This window comes from Cervus elaphus, chromosome 30, assembly GCF_910594005.1.
Source record: "Cervus elaphus chromosome 30, mCerEla1.1, whole genome shotgun sequence".
Classification (NCBI taxonomy): Eukaryota; Metazoa; Chordata; class Mammalia; order Artiodactyla; family Cervidae; genus Cervus; species Cervus elaphus.
In genome coordinates, this window is record NC_057844.1 from 10,378,840 (window position 1) to 10,397,691 (window position 18,852).

Below are 18,852 nucleotides of genomic sequence, written 5' to 3' on the forward strand. Positions count from 1 at the left end.
TCATTTTAGAATTAACTTACTGATTTGTTAAGAGCTATAGAAGTGTCTCAAATAGAGTCTTCTTATAAAAAGTTGTTAGACTTAAGGTATACGTGAAATCTTCTCCTCTCCTTCCCTAGTCCCACATTTTATTATTTGTACCAGTACTTTTAGGCATTTCTGTAAAGAAAAAGACAAAGTAGAGCAAATTTACCCTTCTAACTATATTGCATCAATGAGAGAGAGGGAGAGCGCCAACAGAATTCAACAGTCCTCAACTCAATGTATCTGTCTTATTCTATGATAGGCAAACTATCTGATAAACATGCAGAACAGGAATGTGTTCACTAGGATCACAGTGCCGTAAATGTTCTTGCATCACCCTCTTCAGATTAGCAACATATCACTGGGTGGGGTTGGGGACAGAGAGGAGAAAGGATACCCGAATGGCTGAGGGGAAAGGGTTAGGGGAATAGCAGTGAATTCCCTTCTTTATAATGCATATGCTAAGCATCTTTTTTGTTTAATATATTCAATAAAAAGTTATTTATGGCCTACTACCAGATGTGGTAGACTGTGTAAATATTATTTATATTGTCAAATCTAATATGTTCATTTGACTTCAAATTGTTACATTTCTAAGTCAATGTGTGTCTCATTCTTTATGTTTGTTTATAACAGGGACGTGATTCTTATTTTTTTTTTAATGCTTGACTTTTAAATTTATGGTGTACCATAAAATTGTCAAAGTCTTAGAATGAAAAATACAGTGTTATACATAATGGTGTTATATACATATATGCATATATGTGTTTGTGTGTGTGTGTGCTCAGTACACTTCTCACAAGAGTGAAAGAGAAAAGTTTCATTTGCTTCCATATATAATCTGTGGAAATCTTCATGAAACCTAACAATCAAAAATTATTCTCAGTATTGGATGTCCTTCTCTCTACTTTCAAAAAATATAGAATGTTTTAATTTAAAAAGTACATCACAGCATCAGCTACAAATTATGGGAATTTTTAAATTAAAATATAGCTGATTTACAATGTTGTATTAGTTTCTGATTTAGAGCAAAGTGGTTCAGTTTTATATATATATAATATATATATATTATATATATACACACACACACACACACATATATATTTCTCATATTCTTTTCAATTGTAGTTTATTATAGGAAATTGAATATAGTTCCCCATGCTATACATTAGGATCTTGTTGTTTATCTATTTTATATATAGTAGTTTGTATCTCCTAATCCCAAGCTCCTAATTTATCCACCTCTTCATCACTTCATGGGAAATAGATGGAGAAACAATGGAAACAGTGTCAGACTTTGTTTTTTGGGCTCCAAAATCACTGCAGATGGTGATTGCAGCCATGAAATTAAAAGACGCTTACTCCTTGGAAGGAAAGTTATGACTAACCTATGCACTATATTCACTAGAGTGCATATTAAAAAGCAGAGACATTACTTTGCCAACAAAGGTCCATCTGGTCAAGGCTATGGTTTTTCCAGTGGTCATGTATGGATGTGAGAGTTGGACTGTGAAGAAAGCTGAGCACCGAAGAATTGATGCTTTTGAACTGTGGTGTTGGAGAAGACTCTTGAGAATCCCTTGGAGAGCAAGGAGATCCAACCAGTCCATCCTCAAGGAGATCAGTCCTGGGTGTTCATTGGAAGGACTGATGCTGAAGCTGAAACTCCGATACTTTGGCCGCTTCATGCAAAGAGTTGACTCATTGGAAAAGACTGATGCTGGGAGGGACTGGGCACAGGAGGAGAAGGGGATGACAGAGGATGACATGGCTGGATGGCATCACCGACTCAATGGACATGAGTTTGGGTGGAGTCCGGGAGTTGGTGATGGACAGGGAGGACTGGCATGCTGCGATTCATGGGGTCGCAAAGAGTCGGACACGACTGAGCGACTGAACTGAACTGAACTGAACTCTCCTTTATTCACCATAAATTTGTGATGTGTGAGAGACTCACTCACAGTATGTCTGTGAGCCTTTTTCTATTTTGTAAATTCATTTGTATCATGTTTTAGATTTGTTGTATAAATGATATCATACAATATTTGTGTTTCTCTGTCTGACTCAGCATGATAATCTCTAGGTCCATCCATATTGTTGCAAACGGCATAATTTCATTCTATTTTTACGGCTGAGTAGAATACTATTGTATATATACCATGCTGGGCCATGCTAATTCCCTTCAGTGGTGTCCAAGTCAGAGCAACCCCAGGAACTGTAGCCTTCCAAGCTCCTCTGTCCATGGGATTTCCCAGGCAAGAATATTGGAGTGGGTTGCCATTTCTTTCTCCAGGGGATCTTCCCAACCCAGGGACAGAACCTGCATCAGCAGGAGGGTACATACCACCTTTTGTTTATTCATTCCTCTGTAGATGAATATTTAGATTGCTTTCATGTCGCATCTATTGTAAATAGTTCTTGTTTTCAACCAGCAAGGTTGAATTTGTGGATCATGGGAATATTCTTATGGAATCCTGTAAGAAAGAATATGGGTTAGAAATTAATTAACTGAAAATTACGATTCTTATTTATGCAAAATGAGAGTTAAAAAGTTGCCATAATTTAGAAGTAAACACCAAAGTTTATATAAAGCTGTGACATACAAGTTACTTAGATAAAACAGTTAATAAATTTTAAAGTAGTTTTAAAATGTGGTTCATTAAAATAAAAAATAAAATAATGGCAACTAAGTTCAAGCAAAAGCATGTTTCAAAACATCAATGATTTCATAGTCTCAAATAAGGAACGGCCATCAACAACAAATGAGTTTTCAGATATAGCAAATAAAAATACAGGATGTCAGTTAAAATTGAATTTCATATTTGGGTTACACTAGAAAACATTATAGTTTAGCTGGATATTCTGTAGTTTTTCTGGCAATGCCATACAAAACTATTTTTTCATTGGAAAACAAAAACAACACACACATGACTTTCTCAAACATTGCAAATAATTTTAAAAAACACTATGGACATTGTACATAACCTCTATTGGAGCTCTTTCATTTGCTCTGCATTGTGACTGTTATTAATACATTAGTCATTCCAATTAGATTCCAAGACCTTCAGAGCAGAATTTGCCTTTTAACTTAATCTATCCTTAGTTCAGTGCTCAGAACATTGCTCTCACTCAATAACTGCGTTTGCAAGGACTAGATGAGTTAATAACCTGTGTTCTAATTCTAGATTAAATATTAACTGATTATCACCTTGGTGAAAATATTCAACATATCTGGATCTTTGTTCCTGAACCATAAAAGAAGATATAGAGCTGAGGGTACTCAGTAAGGTCTTTTTGTCACCTAGAGTCTACATTTAGATTTGCTACTCCTATATCTTGAAAAACACATTGAGTTTTTCTGAAATATAAATTTAATCGAGCGAAGTATTTATTGTACATTTGCTACCCCCATGGCAGTTCTAAGAGTACAACAGGAAGACGTGAGTGACATAGTACTGCTCAGCTGGTATAATGATGAGAGACAAGGGCCATTCATCATGCTTCAACCAGACCTTAAATTGTGAAGAAAATGCACTGAGACTCACTTCTGCTGATTTCATTACAATGTAGTCCCAGACTCATGTGGTAAGCATTTCAGCTCAGACTCCCCACTGGCAACTCTATAATATTAAAGGGCAACAAAATGAATCTTGAAGGATGAAAATAGTGTTAGAAATAATAGAATACTTGTTGGTGAAATATGTCCATTATTCTGTTTGTTTTTAAGTAAACCAAAACAATTGCAGAAATTGATTTAATTGATAAATGTTTAAGGGGCATCTATATTTATCAAGCATGTGCTATAACTTAAGTATCTTATGTCACAGGATAGATGTAGCCATAAAACAAATTATGTCGAGGCAACATGATTAGAGCTTGTATGGCAGCCAGTGCATCCTTGACTAGCAACACTGAACAGAAAAAGGAATTCATGTCTCTCACCCAAATTTTCTACATCTATGGAGCCCCAATTATGCAGCACACATTGTGTAAAATACCAGCTATATGGGAACAGTCTTCAATCTCAGATGTCAGCTGTTGACAATCCATAGAAATATACATGACAGTGTGAAGGAGTTGTGCAGTGAGTCTCATGAGAAGTAACGTTTCCTTTCTTGATATAAGAAAAATATTCTAAAATAATTCCTATTGCTTTCAAGACAACATGTGAGTAGAGTCTTTTTAAGTTTGCCCAAATCGGCAAATGCAAAAGGAAAGATTTTCAAGTGCTTTTGAGCCTTTATTGGGTCTTGGTCCCTCTGAGAGTCTGATGAAAAATCATGAACTCTGAAGAAAAATGCAGTTGCATAAATACACACAGCTTTGCAGGCAATTTACACTCTGTATCAGGGTTGTAAATACATTCAATGACACATTTGAACAGACTAAGTAGTACTATAATGGGATTGGCCTCTATAGAGTTAAATTTTCTGAATTAAATGGAATAAGATACAATTATGACTGATGCTTCATCCATAAAGTCAGGAGGCATGAGTGTGTAAATTGACTTTGGGTTAAACTAATTCACAGCAATTAACGAAAGAATATAATAGAGTAGTTGCTTTGAAGGAGATTTTTAAAAAATAAAAACTGCATGCATTTTACCAGTTTATAGAAGAGGCAATTATTTTCGTGAGCAGTATATTGACCACTCTAACTCTTATGCCACTTGATAAAAAGACTAAAATAGAGAAATAGCTTCACCTACAATCCCAATTATAAGGGAGTCACATTTCCTTAGCAACTGCCACTACATTCTAGGCATTGACACATTTTACATAATATTATGGTGTTCCTTAAATACTTAATGAATGTTAAGGCTGGCTAATAATTCTGAAAAGGTGAAGGTATCTACCACTGGCCTTGAATCATTCTGTCTTTCATTGAGAGTGTCCTGAAGACACACTTAACCAATCAGTTCCAGATTCGAGACCCTGATAACATGCAACTTTCCTTGTGAATTCTTCCAAAGCTTCTAATACATAGCATGGTTCCCTTCTCTCTGCTCTTACAGACTCAAGCCACACTATCACCCTACAATTCATTCACCTGAGCTCTATAGTCAACATCTGCTGTTAGATTATAAGTCCTTCAGGGCAGAGACTGAATCTCATTCATCTATGTTACTTTCAGCCACAGTGCTTGCCAAGGAGGTATGCACTGATGTTGGTCTGCTGAATCAAAACACATCACTTAATTCAGAGGCTGTCCTCTCCAAATGTAAGCATGTTATCAGTAGCTGTTAAAGATATGTACCTCTTTTATTATTAAATTCTAAAAAGCTTTATCAGCAAAGGAGCCATGTTTGTTTTATTCAACACTGAAATCTCAACATTGGTCATGGTCCCTGGAACATTGCAGACGATCAGTAAGTAACTGTCGAAAGAATATTGAATGAATTAGTTCAAAGCAGAATGAAGAGTACCGAAGGAAACATTTTTTTAAACACTCTCAGTAAAAGGAAAGCATTTCTTTCAACTCACAGGGCTCTACCATCATTTATTTATCCTGTAGGCTGAGTCTGGAGATGCAGGAAGTCTGACACATTGTCCTTTACATCACAGCCCTTTCCAAGTTCTATGGAAGAAAAGAAAATCATTTCGGGGAACTGTGCTGAAGGCAAGGAAAGTGAAGGTCAAGGTCTTGAGCAAGGTCATAAACTGAGCAAATGTCATAGGCTAAAAGCCTAGAAAGACATTCTAGAGGAACTGATAATCAAAATAAGAACTGAAGTGTTGACAAATTAGGCTGAAAAGATGACGTGGGATGAAGATGGAGAGTTTTTTGAGAGAGCAGTTTTCCTTAAGGACCAGAAGTGAACAGAGAACTTTCAAAAAGAAGTATCTGTAAAGATTTACTCAACCTTTCAAATCCTGCCACTACCTTATCAACTAAGTTTTTGTAATATTCTAAATCCTTTGCTGTCACTTCCACAGTCTTCACAACATCTTCACCATGGGTAGATTTCATCACAAGAAAACCAGTTTCTTTGCTAATCCATAAGAAGCAGTTCCTCATCTGTGAAAGTTTTATCCTGAAATTGCAGCGATTGATTCACACCTTTAGGCTCTATTTTAAATTCTAGTTGTCTTGCTATTTCTCCTATGGCTGTGGTTACTTCCTCCAATGAAGTCTTGGACCCCTCAAAGTCATCCACAGGGTTTGGAATCCACTTCTTTCAAACTTTTGTTGATGTTGATATGTTGACTTCTTCCTATGAATTACATATCTCATTATTGACATCTAGAATGGTGAATCCTTTCCAGAAGGCTTTCAATATATTTTAGCCAAATTCATCAGAGGAATCACTATCTATAGCAGCTACATCTTATGAAATGTGTCTCTTAAATAGTAAGACTTGAAAGTTGAAATTACAGCTCAACCCATGGACTGCAGAATGAATGTTGTGTAGGAAGTCATGAAAACAACATTAGTTTCATTGTTCTTGTCCATTAGAGCTCTTGAGGGACTGGAAACATTGTCAATGAGCAAAACTAGACTAATATTTTGAAAGGAATTTGTTTCTTAGCAGTAGTTCTCAACAAACAAGTTTAAAATATGCAGAAAACCATGTTATAACCAGGTGCTCTGTCATTCAAGCTTGTTGGTCCATTGATAGAGCACAAGCAAAGTAGTTTTAACATAATTCTTAAGGGCCTAGGGCTTTTGGAATAATAAGTGAGGCATTGGCTTCCACTGTAAGTCACCAGCTGCATTAACCTCTAACAAGGGAGTTAACCTGTCCTTTGAAGTTTTTAAGTCAGGATTCAATTTCTCCTCTTTAGCTATGAAATTCCTTCATGGCATCTGTTCCCAATAGAGTGATGTTTCATCTTCATTGAGAAATGTGTTGTTGTGTGCAGCCACTTTCACTCACTTTCTTAATTATATCTTCTAGGCAACTTGCTGCAATTTCTATATCAGCATTTACTGCTTGTCTTTATACATTTGGGGCTTCCCTGGTAGCTCAGTTGGTAAAGAATCCACCTGCAATGCAGGAGACCCCGGTTCAATTCCTGGGTGGGGAAGACCCCCTGGAGAAGGGATAGGCTACCCACTCCAGTATTCTTGGACTTCCCTGGTGACTCAGCTCGTAAAGAGTCTGCCTACAATGTGGGAGACTTGGGTTCGATCCCTGAGTTGGGAAGATGCCCTGGAGAAGGGAATACCCACTCCAGTATTCTGGCCTGGAAAATTCCATAGACTTTATCCTTTTATGCTGTGGAGATCACTTATTTCCCTAATCATCATGAATCAACCTCTGCTCATTTCAAACTTTTCTGATGCAGCTTCCTTATCTCTCTCAAGCTTCACAGACTTGAAGAGAATTAGTTACAGCCTTGTTCTGTATTCAGCTTTGGCTTAAGGGAATGCTGTGGCCATCTTCTGTGGCTTGATCTTCTTCCCAGACCATTATAATTTTATCCACTTCAGTGGTAAGTCTATTTGCTTTCTTATCATTTATGTGTTCACTTGGATAATGCATTTAATTTCCTTCAATAATTTTTCCTTTGCATTCACAATTTGCCTATTTGGTGCAAGAGATGTAGCTTTGAGACTATTTCAGCTTTTGGTCTTCCTTTCTGACTAAACTTAATTATTTCTAGCTTTTCATTTCAAGTGCGAGATGAGACATGACTTTTCCTATCACTTTAATACTTAGAGGCCATTGTAAGGATATTGACTAAGAAAAAAAAAAAAGAGGATATTGACAGTCCTAATTTCAATTTTATCTTTTTAGTGAATAAGAACACCCAAGAAGAGGGAATGATAGGTGGGACAGAAGTCAGAACACACACAACATTTGTCAGTTAAATTTGCATCTTATATGGGATTAATTTGTGGCACCAGAAAACAATTACAATAGTAACATCAAAGATCACTAATCAAAAACCATAATAAATAAAATAACAATGAAAATTTTGGACTATTGCCAGAATAGCAAAATGTGACACAGAGGCATGAAGTGAGCAAATGTAGTTGGAAAAATCATACTGGTAGATGGGATGAAGATAGGACTGCCACAGACTTTTAACTCAAAAAAACACCTATCAGTGAAGAATAGCAAAATGAAGCATCATGAAACGAGGTATGCTGGTACTAAATTTTATTTTATTAATTACTATTGCTCAATCACTCAGTTGTGTCCAATTCTTTGCAACCCCATGAACTGCAGCACACCAGGCTTCCCTGGCTTTCACTATCTCCCGTAGTATGCTCAAACTCATGCCCATTGAGAGAATGAAACCATCCAACCTTCTCATTCTCTGTTGCCCACTTCTCCTCCTGCCTTCAATCTTTTCCAGCATCAGAGTTGTTACCAATGAATTGGCTCTTCGCATCAGAGGGCCAAAGTGTTGGAGCTTCAGTTTCAGCAGCAGTCATTCCAATGAATATTCAAGGTAGATTTCCTTTAGGATTGACTAGTTTGATCTCCTTGCTGTCCAAGGGAACCTCAAAAGTCTCCTCCACTATTTTATTAATAGTGAAGTCTAAATTATCAGTGGTTTTATTTTTATGCTTTGTGGGGTTTTGCTCTGTAATTTTAAACCCAGTGTCACAAAGAAGCCCTGATCTGTTTTCTTCCAGAAGTTTATAATTTTTTATTTAACATTTAGGTTAAATCCACTTTGTATTAACTTTCAGTGAAAAGTATGATTCAACTTTTTTGCATTCAATGGTTTAGTCACCATTTGTAAAAAAGATTTTTCTTTCTCCACCTTTATCAAAAATAATTTGGCTCTATTTGTGTGTCTCTTTTTAGCTTCTTTATTTTGTTTCATTGATATATTTATTTTGAGGACAATAGCTCACTTTGTGGATCATGTTTCAGTAAATACAATTGTCTTATGTCTTAGTAGTAGAAAAATGCTTAGCTCAGTGCACCTATAACATAATCAGAAATACATGTTACTATTCATCTCTGATAGTTCAGTATCCTAATAGTACAACCTAATGTCTACACAAATCTTTTAATTTTTATGAAGAAACTATTGATATCAATATGGAGTCATTTATTTACTATAGATAGCAGTTTTATTTGCTTATAATATTAAAATATATAAAACAGGTATGAGGAATTAGAATCTTAAAGATATTTTTATTACATTTTCAAAAGATTGGACTCTAAAACCTGTCATTTTACTATGTTTGGTTCAATTCAACTACCATTTACAGAATAATCATTGTGTTACAGTCACTGGATTAAGATTCCGGAGATACACACACACACAGACACATACATATATATGTTTATAAACACGGAATCTATCTTTGAGAAGTTCATAGTAGAGACAAGACATCATATACCTGTGATAACTATATTATTAAAATAGGTTTCTCACATGATCAAATTTTTATTGTAAAATATGCTAACTTTCTGAATTTGGCATTTATGTGATTAAAATATTTCAAAAATTTTCTTCCCTTATGTTGTTGTTGCTATTTAGTTGCTAAGTCTTATCCAACTCCTTTGCTTCCCTATGGACTGTAGCCCACCAGGCCCCTCTGTACATGGGATTTTCCAGGTAGGAATACTGGAGTGGATTGACATTTCCTTCTCCAGGATATCTTCCCCACCCAGGCATTGAACCCACATCTCCTGCTTGGCAGGCAGATTCTTTACTGCTGATCCACCAGGGAAGCCCTTCTTTTATAGGGTAATAGTATAGCTCCTTAACTATACTTTTATGCATGTGATTAGTGGTCATGAGAATATTTTCAGATCTGTCTGCCTCTCTGTCATCATTTCTTTATCCTCTACATCTAGGCATTTTTTATTTTTCTGTTACTCTATATGATTTACTGCAATTGAAAGTATTAGGTGGCATTAAAATTATGAGCATTATATCTAGGATGAACAGATTTTAAATAAACAATCCAGTATGTCTCAGAGAACTGTAACCATAAACTTAACAGGCTTTGAGTTTTTCAGTTGAGCTGTTTGAGTCTGGTTACCTTTAAATAGATTATACTATGTGGCAAGATAAACATTATGTTAAACACTGTTGAAGACAGAATTAGTTTGAGTATATTGCAAATAATGCTGTATAAAAGATACACTTGAAATATAAAAGGGAGTTTAAAAGAAATAAAGAATGGAATATTGCTCTGCCATGAAAAGGAATGAAATTGGGTCACTTGAAGAGATGTGAATGGACTTAGAGTCTGTCATACAGGGAGCAGTAATTCAGAAAGAGAAAAACAAATCATATATTAATGCATTTGTGCAGAATCTGGAAAAATGGTACAGATGAACCTATTTCCAGGGCAAGAATAGAGACATAACATAAAGGACATGTGGACATGGTGAGCGGGGAGGAGAGGCTGGGATGCACTGAGTAGAATTGACATATATACACTTCCACGTGTAAAAAGGATAACTAGTGGGGGCCTGCTGAAAAGCACGGGAAGCTCAGCTAACTGTGATGACCTTGAGGGGAGGGATGTGAGGGATGGAAGGTAGGTCCAGAGAGAGGGGATATATGTATACATTTAGATGATTCATTGAATTGTACATCAGAAACTAACACAATATTGTAATTATACTCTTTTTTAAAATAAATAAAGGAAAAATTGAGGAAAATTATGCTTGATAATATTTGCGTAACAAAAGGTGAGAACATGGAGGTATACTTCCAGACTTTCATTTTGTTCTATGGATTTACATATCTTGATGGAAATACCATATCTTGTCAACTTTTTTAAAAAATAAACATTGGAGAGAGACAACATCTAAAGGGAAATTGATAGAAAAATTTTCCTTAATTGAAAAAAGATATACGTTCTAAATATCAGGACAAAAGGTGAACACTATGAAGGTCAAATAGACAAAACAATGCACATACTGGTAAATTCCTAAAAGCATAGAAAAGGAAAAGAATTTACATACAACAATCAATAACCACACTGATACCTACCTATTCACAAATACAACAGAATCCAGATGACAATGTAATACAAGGAAATAGCAACCAGTTAAAACTTAAAAATAAATTTAATAGTGTAGGTTAAATATAGGTATTTTTAGACAAGGATGGAATCTTTATCTTTAACAGACCTTCATGTAGGAGATAAAATAATATATACTTTAGAACAAAGAAAATTAGACCTTGAGGGATGGAGTGGAATGTAAGAAGTAGTGATCAAAAGATGGGTAAATTTAACTCAGTTTTGACTAGAAATACAGTAACAATTATGATAGCAAATGTTTGGGGTATAAGACAAGTTAAAAATATATTATAGAATTAAAGTAGCATTGGAGAGACATTGCATTCTTACATTTTTCTCTTATTGATTAAATTTTAGCTGCATAAAATTTAGCACAGTCATAATTAATTTTATTTTGCTTTGCTTTATTGTGCTTCCCACTGTGTTTTAATGAATTGAAGGTTTTTGACAACTCTCCATCGGCTCCATTCTTTTCAAACAGTATTTGCTCACTTTGTGTCTCTGTGTCACATTTTGGTCATTTTCTCGCAATATTTTGAACTTTTTCAATATTATGATATTTGTTATGGTGCTCTGTGATCAATGATCCTTGGTGTTTTGATTTTTATATCTCACTATTAAGAGAAAAAAAACTAAGTCACAAAGTTGAGATATATTTACAAATCAATATCTGATAAAGATTTGATACTTTTGAACTGTGGTGTTGGAGAAGACTCTTGAGAGTCCCTTGGACTGCAAGGAGATCCAACCAGTCAATCGTAAAGGAAGTCAGTCCTGAAAATTCACTGAAAGGACTGATGCTGAAGCTGAAACTCCAATACTTTGGCCACCTGATGTGAAGAACTGACTCATTGGAAAAGACCCTGGTGCTGGGAAAGATTGAAGGCAGGATGAGAAGGGGACAACAGAGGATGAGACGGTTGGGTGGCATCACCAACTCAATGGACGTAGGTTTGAGTAAGCTCCATGAGTTGGTGATGGACAGGGAAGCCTGGCGTGCTGCCGTTCATGGGGTCGCAAAGAGTCAGACAAGACTGAGAGACTGAACTGAACTGAACTGATCTGATAAATGGCTTGTATCCAGAATATAAAAAGAATTCACAACACTCAATACAAAGAAAGCAAAGAACACAACTTAAAAATTCAAAAGCTGTATCAAAGAAGTGTTCAGCAGAAAAATAAACACAGAATACTCAACAGCATTTTTCATTAGGAAAATCCCAATTCAATCACAGTGAGATAACCCTGTACATGTATCAGAAAGATGAAAACAAAAAAATGACAACATGTGAAGTATTGATGAGGAAGTGGATAAGCTGGAACTTTCCCTCACTGTTGCTGGAAATTAAAAATTGTACCACTATCCTTTGGGTTTTTTTTGTTTGTTTGTTTGTTTTCCTTTTTGGCCATGCCACACAGTTCATGGGTTCTTAGTTCCCTGACCAGGGGGGAATCTATGCCCCTGCAGTGAAAGTGTGGAGTCCTAATCACTGGGCTGTCAGAGAACTCCCAGTGCCAGTACTTTGAAGAATAATTCATTAGTTTCTTAAAAGTTAAATATATTCCTGTCATATGAAGTAGCCATTCCTATCTTGGATATTAGCCCATGAGAAAGGTAGAAAAGTACACAAATATTTAGAAGAGCTTTGTTTGTAAAAACCAAAATAGGAAAACTAACGTCCATGGACAGGTAAATGGAGAAAAAAGTTTAATGTGTATATAAATATATCATGTTATATATATATATACTTTGATAATGTATATATTTTATTCAAAATTAGCAGTATATATAAGGGAATCTACTCAACAATGAAAGGGGATTAATTTATACATACAACACATGGATGAAACTCAAAACAATTAAGCCAAGTGAAAGAAGCTATTGAAAAAAATGCAATAAACAGTCCAATTTTTAAAAGAAGGTTTAGAAAGTTCATCACTATTTCTAGTGACAGGAAGCAGATTGGTATATGTCAACGAGGAAAGGGCAAGAATGGAGGAGGGACAACTTTGGTATGTTCACTGTCTTAATTGTGGAGATGTTTGCCCAGCTGTATACATATTTCACAGCTAAGAAAATCATAAATTTTAATGATGGGCACTTTATATCAATTTTATGCAATAAAACTGTGCTTTAAATGTCCACAGTATATAACATGTGGGGACATCAAATGTTAATTGATGGGGCGTCAACTATACAACATGTGTCTGAAGCAGCTTGAAGTACTCAAAAAATCCCGCTGTGATGACAGGCTGCCAAAGGAACACAGGAGCCAACCAAAGGACCATAGTGACTTCCTCCCAGGGAGTCAAGCATGGAGGTGGTGGGTGAGGAGAAGCAAGCGCAGTGGAGAGACCTGAGGAGCACTACCTCAGCTAGGTGAGAGAGAGTGACCTCAGGTAACAGATCGTCCTGATGATACGCACTCCTGATATGCAATGGAAATGGCATGCTAATTCTGTGATCTTTCTCCCTCAAGCCCATAACCCTAGTCTAATCACAAGTACAACATAAGACACGTCACAATAGGAGGATTTTTACAAAATACCTGACCAGTACTCTCAGAACTGTCAGTTTCATCAAAACAAGGGAAGTCTTAGAAATTTTCACAGCCAAGAGGAGCCTAAACCACATGAAAACTAAGTGTCACGTGCTGTCCTAAGTGGGATCCTGGTACTGAGAAAGGATACTAGGTAAGGAAATCGGAATAAGGAATGACCTTTAGCTAATTGTAGAGCATTAGTAGTAGTTCATTAATTGATTAATTGTGATAAATGTAATAGTTTTATTATTAATAATATTAACATATTAATCATGTTGCTGTTCAGTTACTGAAGTCATGTACGAATCTTTGTGATCCCATGTACTGAAGCTTGCCAAAATCCTCTGTCCTCCACTATCTCCTGGAGCTTGCTCAAATTCATTTCCATTGAATCGGTGATGCCATCCAACCATCTCATCCTCTGTATTCCCCTTCTCCTCCTGCCCTCAATCTTTCCCAGCATCAGGGTCTTTTTCAATGAATCAGCTTTTTGCATCAGGTGTCCCAAGTATTGGAACTTCAGCATCAGTCCTTCCAATGAATATTCAGGGTTGATTTTTCTTAGGATTGACTGGTTTGATCTCCTTGCAGTTTAAGGAGTCCTCAAGAGTCTTATTCATCATAGGGAACATTGAATGTGGGGTATGTACCCTCTTCACAACTTTTATGTAAATCTAAATTTATTATTTTTTAATGATTTCAGTGCAGTTTCATTTCATTGGCATTGACTTTATTTTTCTTTTCTAAAAAATTGTGGCCATGCCTCATGGCATGCAGGGTCTTAGTTTCCTGACCAGGGATCAAACCCATGCCCCCTACACTGTAAGCATCAAGTCTTAATCACTGGATGGCCAGGGAAGTCCCTCTAAAGCTATTCTAAAATTCAAACTGTAATTCAAAAAGCAGTTAATGGAAGCACACCACAGGAAAGACAGCCTCCAACTCTGTTCTCTATAACTTCTGTGCCATAGTCAGGTCTGACATCTGCATTTCCTCTCTTTCCCATTTCCTATGGGCTCCAACTAAAGAATGAATAAGGCAGCAAAACAGGAAGTTCTCATTCTAAGTACTTTTTGGTCTTGTTTTTTTACTAATATCCTTGCTGGTATCTTCTCATTGTTTTAGAGGAGATACACAGACCCTGATCATGAATACTAAAAAATGATCCAGTTAGAATGTGGATGATGCTTAGCTATGTGTATTACAAGATCTATGTAACAAGGATATTAAATTCAAACTCTATAGATTTCAATCTGACAAGACATTTACCAAAGGCTTGGCTATCTGTGGGTAACAGAAGAATAAAAGGCTTAATGCACGCAGAATATTTGCAATTCTATCAGTTTAGCTGCTATTACCACTTCCACCTCTCTACACTTCTACAGTGCGGAAATCTCCTTCTAGTGTAGCCACAAGCTCTATATTTTTCTTTAACATTTTTAATGTTAACCTTCTTTATACAGTTACATCCCAATTATTTTTGCTTGGAAACAGAATAGGAGGCGTCTGGAGACTAAACTTCAAGCCTCATGTTAATTATCTGAAATCCAATTGTTGTCTACATCCCTTTAGAAAAGTGAGCTACGTAGTATGCAATATTCATATTATGGCTGGATACCTCATATGAGAATAATTTAATTGTCAGTGCTGCTCAACCATTGTTTAATGAATTTCTAACAATTTGAAAGGGAAGCTGTTGGAAAACCATTATTAAATTTCATATTTGCTCTGTAGTTTTCTTCACCATTGCTTCATCTATTTAGGATTATGATAACATTAACTTTGAGTTCCTTTAAAAAAAGAACTTTTTTGATTATTCAAAATTTGAACTTCTCATCCACTTGGAAAACAGAGTAAATACATTTTAAGACAGGCTTGCAATTAAGTCAAAGGGTGATGATCACACCAGTCTGTGCAATAAAATACAAATTTATAAAACAAAAGGAAGCATTCACAAATGATACAGTAGAAACAGTAAAGAGTATTATGGTAGACACAGGAGGAAAAGGCAGGTAATTATAGCAAAACTTAATCTTATCTTATAAACAGCTTAATAAATTGTAACCACTAACACTTCAAAGAGCAAATTACATCAAAGCACATTTTATTTATATTATTGATCATGCCACAAAGCATAATAGACTAGTTATTACTGTGTTACTTTGTTGTAATATGTCAAGAGGCACTTGGGAGAAGAACATGGTTTTGGAGTTCATACCAAAACCAAATAACAAGGTCAAGTGCAGTGGGGAGAAAATGATTAAATCAATGAATTTAGGAGTCAAAAAAAAAAAAAAAAGAAGTAATGAATTGATACTCTCAGACTCTTCAGTATTATGGACGTTGGGTCTTATAATCCAATGAATTAAAGTTTTCTTCTGTGTGCATTTGGATATTTTAAGGATCTCCAAAACAGTTCAAAAGATAATTTGTACTTGTTATTTAATCATGTTCAAAAATGCTGAAGTAGCAGATAATAATGGTTCATTTATGTGTTAATATGTATATATACCCCTGCTTATTGATTACACTAAAACTTTTGTGTGGATCACAATAAACTGTAGAAAATTCTTAAAGAGATGGGAATATCAGACCACCTGGCCTTCCTCCTGAGAAACCTGTATGCAGGTCAGGAAGCAAGAGTTAGAACTGGACATGGAACAGCAGACTGGTTCCAAATCGGGAAAGGAGTACTTCAAGGCTGTATATTGTCACCCTGCTTATTTAACTTATATGCAGAGTACATCCTAGAAATGCTGAACTGGATGAAGCACAAGCTGGAATCAGATAGCTGGGAGAAATATCAATAACCTCAGAGGTGCAGATGATACCACCCTAATGGTAGAAAATGAAAAGGAACTCTAAATAGCTTCTTGATGAGGAAGAAAGAGAAGAGTGAAAAGCTGACTTAAAACTCAACATTCAGAAAACGAAGATCATGGCATCTGGTCCCATCACTTCATAGCAAATAGATGGGGAAACAATGGGAACAGTGACAAGCTTTATTTTCTCAGGCTCCAAAATCACTGTGGATGGTTTTTGTAGCCATGAAATTAAAAGACACTAGCTCTTTATAAGAAAAACTATGACAAACCAAACAGTGTATTAAAAAGCAGAGACATTACTTTGCTGACAAAGGTCTGTATAGTCGAAGCTATGGTTTTTCCAGTAGGCGCATTCTGATGTGAGAGTTGGACAATAAAGGCTGAGCACTAAAGAACTGATGTCTTCAAATTATGGTGCTGAAGAAGACTCTTGAGAGTCCCTTGGACAGCAAGGATATCAAACCAGTCAGTCCTAGAGGACATCAATCCTGAATATTCATTGGAAGGACTGAGACTGAGTCCTTCCAATACTTTGCCTAGATGTTGAGACTGCGCCTCCAACACTTTGGCCACCTGATGCAAAGAGCTGATCCATTGGAAAAGTCTCTGATTCTGGAAAAGATCAAAGGTAGGAGTGGAAGGGGACAACAGTGGACAAGATGGCTGGATGATATCACTGACTCAATGGACATGAGTTTGAGCAAACTCCGGGAGATGGTGAAGGACAGGGAAGCCTGGTGTGCTGCAGTCCATGGGATTACAAAGAGTCAGACACAACTTAGCAACTGAACAACAACAATACCCCCTGCTCAGGGGCTCCATGAGATCTTCTGGAAAGTGGAATGAAAATGCAAACATTCTCTAGATTTGGGGGAGGCATTACTAATGTCAAAGTCCACGAAGCATGCTTTAGAAAACTGACCAACTGCAAGACAAATAGCAACTGGGCTGTATGCTTAGTGAGTATCATCTGGGATATTTAGGAAAACATGTCAGTTTTGTGTAGATTTAATGAGGCCTAGTAAAACTTTTTGTAGCATTAGATGAAGGTTTTCAATTATCAGGAGAATCGGGACTACTTAGTGCTTACATTGCTTAACCCAGTATGGATTCCCTGACCTGATATTCAATGCCTATTTCTTGAATTCATTATATAAATATTACCTGTGGAAATATGAGAGCAGCATGAGACAGTGGACAGACTATATGTTTTACAGGGAAAGAAACACAACTTTGAATTCCCACTATCACACTCAGCGTTATTATACTCACCTCTCAGAACCCTAATTCCCCGTCTATAAATAGAGAGCTCTGATTACATGCTGCAGTTGCTGTCTTCCTTGGTGTCTTACAATCTTGATGCTACAGAGCCCATCCTGGACACAGGATGGTCATGACCATAAACTAGGCTAATCAACTCTCAATCCTATGTCCAGAATCAATTCCCAACCCTACTTCCAATCTCCAAGAGCAATTATTGCCGAAGGGTGGGAGTGTTACCCAAGCTGAGCCAAGCAGATGTCCTCTGCTGCTGTATTCATACTAGACATGAAGGAGACCAGGGCCCTTTTCCCTGTGGTCAGGGATCTGCAAGGCATTGGGCCTGAAGTGACTACAGACACTCCTCTGAGGAAGGGAACTACCTACAATAGCACAGAAGCTGGACATGGAATCCAGAGACATTCTGAGGTCACTTCCAGCCCATGGCTTCATGCATAAGATAAACAACCTCCCTTATAAGATGAATCCAGTTACAGATGCCTTAGCCATTTATAAATCAAGTTCCACTAATATTCCTTCCTTGGGGTTTGTTTTGGAGTTGAGAGTCCATGTGAAATATCAGTAATAGACTAAATGCAATGTAAGTTGAGGTCATTTTTTATTATGACTTGCTCTCTTGCCTCAATTTAACATTCTCATGCAAAAGCTGGCTAAACCTGAGGTTCAAGAACAAAAGTAAAGTTACAAAATATTTTTAATCATTCAAGACAAATATGAAAATACCATGGTTGTGACTAGTAATCCTACTGTTACTACTACTATTATTAACACCATATTTATTTTTATTATGAGTGACTTCCCTAGTGGCTCAGATGGTAAAGCGTCTGCCTACAATGCAGGAGACCCGGGTTCAATCCCTGGGTTGGGAAGATCTCCTGGAGAAGGAAATGGCAACCCCCTCCAGTATTCTTGCCTGGAAGATCCCATGGACGGAGGAACCTGGTAGGCTACAGTCCATGGGGTCGCAAAGAGTCGGACAAGACTGAGTGACTTCACTTCACTTATTTTTATTATGACTACTATCACTTGTCATTTGCTGAATGACTGCTGTATCTGGCACTATTCTCATGACTTTCTAAGCATCATCTCATTTAATCTTTATAGAAATTATTATTATTATTATATGAACTTATTATGTCAATTTTGTTATCTCAGTGCATAAAGGAGAATAGAATATTAATGAATTCAGTGACATAAATTAAATTCATGTTGAGATATGTTTAACTCCA

At 36.4% G+C, this 18,852-nt stretch overlaps 1 non-coding gene across 1 annotated transcript; it reads left to right on the forward strand.

Annotated features, from left to right (window-relative positions):
* The first annotated feature begins 18,420 nt into the window (after positions 1-18,420).
* Positions 18,421-18,492, forward strand: TRNAC-ACA. The gene has a single exon. It is a non-coding gene; the product is annotated as a tRNA-Cys (tRNA).
* The last annotated feature ends 360 nt before the right edge of the window (positions 18,493-18,852 follow it).